General features: G+C 43.6%; 1 pseudogene; it reads right to left on the bottom strand.

Annotated features, from left to right (window-relative positions):
* Positions 1-1909: 1909 nt before the first annotated feature.
* Positions 1910-3683, bottom strand: LOC115866432 (tigger transposable element-derived protein 1-like; annotated as a pseudogene).
* Between the last annotated feature and the right edge of the window lie 209 nt (positions 3684-3892).

Here is a 3892-nt window from a genome sequence, read left to right as displayed (position 1 = left end):
GCTGCACAGGCTCCCGGGAAGTGAGATGTGGATAGTGACCTGTGCTTGCACACAGGCTTCTTAGCGGCAGCAGCAGCAGCCTTAGCATCTCATGCCCATCTCTGGGGTCTGCGCCGATAGCCGCGGCGCACACCTGTCTCTGGAGCTCCTTTAAGCGGCGCTCTTAATCCCCTCTCCTCGCACACCAGGAAACAGACAAGAAAAAGTCTCTTGCCTCTTCGGCAGCTCCAGACCTTTTCCCAGACTCCCTCCCAGCTAGCCGTGGCGCACTAGCCCCCTTCAGGCTGCGTTCACACCGCCAACCCCAGTCCTCTCCCTGGGATCCGACCTCCGAAGCCCGAGCCTCAGTTCCCAGCCCCCGCACGCCCCGGCGGGTGAGCAGACAAGCCTCTCAGGCTGGTGAGTACTGGTAGGCACCAATCCTCTGTGCGGGAATCTCCCTGCTTTGCCCTCTGCACCCCTGTTGCTGCGCTCTCTTCCGCGGCTCCAAAGCTTCCCCCCACCGCCACCCACAGTCTCCGCCCACGAAGGGGCTTCCTAGTGTGTGGAAACCTTTCCTCCTTCACAGCTCCCTCCCACTGGTGCAGGTCCCATCCCTATTCTTTTGTCTCTGTTTTTTCGATTTTCTTATGGCCTACCCAGATACGTGGGGAGTTTCTTGCCTTTTGGGAGGTCTGAGGTCTTCTGCCAGCATTCAGTACGTGTTCTATAGGAGTAGTTTCGCGTGTAGATGTATTTCTGATGTATTTGTGGAGAGGAAGGTGATCTCCGAGTCTTACTCTTCCACCACCTTGAAGCTCCTCCCTGTAGATTTTTTTGCTGATGGCCATTCTGACCGGTGTGAGGTGATACCTCTTGTAGTTTTGATTTGCATTTCTCTAATGATTAGTGAGGTTGAGCATCCTTCACGTGTTTGTTGGCAATCTATATGTCTTCTTTGGAGAAATGTCTATTTAGGTCTTCTGCCCACCACCACCTACCCTTAAATGTACCCAGGCCACCTTTCAGTGATACCACAAGGGCAATGGCTATATATAGCAAGTATCAAATACTCCATTCTGGGGCTTGTTATAAAAGTTCCCATTTCCTCCCAAACATTGTTCCCAAACCACTTTTCTGCAATTCCCTGTCAATTGCCTTTCCTCTTCTAAAGGGAAATATTCCATTTCCACTACCTTTTCCTCACCCTCTTTTCCATCAAATATCAGTTTCTAGAACACTGTTGTCTCTTTTGTTATATCTACCACTTGCTCATATCCTCCTTTCCACCCTTCCATCAGTTATCGTTCTTAGTGACTAACATAATGGCTGATAATGATTCCAGTGCCCCAATGTCTAATTTCTAGAAAGACTGGTAATATTTAGATACAAAGAGCTCAAGGGAAGCAGCTGTGTTCTAAGAAGTGAGAACTGTGTGAGAAAAGACAAGGAGGTTCAAGTCTGTTTAGAATCTGGTAGAAATGGGAATACAGGCATACCTCAGAGATATTGCAGGTTCAGTTCCAGACTGCCACAATAAAGCAAATATCATAAAAGGCAAATCACACAAATTTTTTGTTTCCCATTGTATATGAAAGTTATATTTAGACTATGCTGTAGTCTATTAATTGTGAAATAGCATTATGTCTAAAGAAACAATATACATACTTTAGTTTAAAGTGCTTTATTGCTAAAAAGTCTAATCGGGCTTCCCTGGTGGCGCAGTGGTTGAGAGTCCGCCTGCCGATGCAGGGGACATGGGTTCGTGCCCCGGTCTGGGAAGATCCCACATGCCACGGAGCGGCTGGGCCTGTGAGCCATGGCCGCTGAGCCTGCGCGTCCAGAGCCTGTGCTCCGCAACAGGAAAGGCCACAAAAGAGAGAGGCCCGCGTACCGCAAAAGAAAAAAAAAAGTGCTAATCATCATCTGAGCCTTGAGGAAGTCATAATCTTTTTTCCAGTGGAGGGTCTTGCCTCGATGTTGATGGCTGCTGACTGATCAGGGTGGTGGTGGCTGAAGGTTAGGGTGGCCGTGACGATTTCTTAAAACAAGACAGCAATGAGTTTGCCCCATCAACTGACTCTTCCTTTTGTGAACAATTTCTCTGTAGTATACGATGCTGTTTGATAGCATCTTATCCACAGCAGAACTTCTTTCAAAATTGGAGTCAGTCCTCCCAAAAGCTGCCACTGCTTTATTAACTAAGTTTATGTAATATTCTAAATTCTTTGTTGTCATTTCAAAAATCTTCAAAGCATCTTCACAAGGAATAAATTTCATCTCAAGATACCACCCTCTTTACTCATCCATAAGAAGCAACTCCTCATCCATTAAAGTTTCATCATGATAGTACAGCAATTCAGTCACACTTCAGGTTCCACTTTTAATTCTAGTTCTTTGGCAATTTTCACCACATCTGCAGATACTTCTACTGAAGTCCTGAACACTTCCAAGTCATCTGTGAGGGTTGGAATCAACTTCTTCCAAACTCCTATTAATGGTAATATTTTGACTTTCCATGAATGATGAATGTTCTTGATGGCATCTAGAATGATAAATCCTTTCCAGGTTTTCAACTTACTTTGCCCAGATCCATCAGAGGAATCACTATCAATGGCAACTATAACCTTACAAAATGCATTTTTTCAATAATAAGATTTGAAAGTTGAAATTTTTCACTGATCTATGGGCTATAGAATGGATGTTGTATTAGGCATGAAAATATTAACCTGTTGTACAGTTCCATCAGAGCTCTTGGGTAAACAGGTGCATTGTCAATGAGCAATAATGTTGTGAAAGGAATCTTTTTTTTCTTAGCAGTACGTCTCAACAGTGGGCTTAAAATATTTCTTAAACCATGTTGGAAACAGATGGGCTCTCATCTAAGCTTTGTAGTTCCATTTATAGAGCACAGGCAGAGTAGATTTAGCATAGTTTTTAAGGGCCCAAGGATTTTCAGAATGGTAAATGAGCATTGGCTTCAACTTAAAGTCACCAGCTGCATTAGCCCCTAACAAGAGAGTCAGCCTATCCTTTGAAGCTTTGAAGCCAGGCATTGCCTTCTCTTCTCTAGCTATGAAAGTCTTAGATGGCATCTTCTTCCAATATAAGGCTGTTTTGTCTACATTGAAAGTTCATTGTTTAGTGTAGGCACCTTCATTAATGATCTTAGCTAGATCTTCTGGATAACTTGCTGCAGTTTCTTCATCAGCACTTCCTACTGCACCTTGCACTTTTATGTTATAAAGATGGCTTCTTTCCTTCAATTTCATTCTACTTCATTCAACTTCCTTCTGCTAGCTTCAAACTTTTCTTCTACAGCTTCCTCACCTCTCTCAGCTTCCTCACCTCTCTCAGCTTTCATAGTATTGAAGAGAGTTAGGGCCTAGCTCTGGATTAGGTTTTGGCTTAAGCAATGTTGTGGCTGGTTTGATCTTCTGTCCAGACCACTGAAACTTTCTCCATATCAGCAGTAAAACTGTTTTGTTTTCTTATCATTCATGTGTTCACTGGAATAGCACATTTAAGTTTCAAGAACTTTTCCTTTGAATTCACAAGTTAGCTAACTGTTTGGTGCAAGAGGCTAGCATTTGACCTATCTCAGCTTTTGACATGCCTTCCTCAGTAAGCCTAATCATATCTAGCTTTTGATTTAAAATGAGAGACATGTAGCTCTTCCTTTCACTTTAACACTTAGATGCCATTATAGGATTATTAATTGGCCTAATTTCAATACTGTTGTGTCTCAGGTAATAGGGAGGCCAGAGAAGAGGGAGAGAGATGAAGGGAAGGGCTGATTGGTGGAGCAGTCAGAAAACACACGTTTATTGATTAAGTTCACCAACTTATATGGGCACAGTTCACAGCACCAAAAACAATTACAAGAGTGACATCAAAGATCACTAATCACAGA

Source organism: Globicephala melas, chromosome 3 (assembly GCF_963455315.2).
Source record: "Globicephala melas chromosome 3, mGloMel1.2, whole genome shotgun sequence".
In the NCBI taxonomy this organism is placed as follows: Eukaryota; Metazoa; Chordata; class Mammalia; order Artiodactyla; family Delphinidae; genus Globicephala; species Globicephala melas.
The sequence above is the reverse complement of the archived record's forward strand: the minus strand, read 5'-3'. Positions and strand labels throughout refer to the sequence as shown.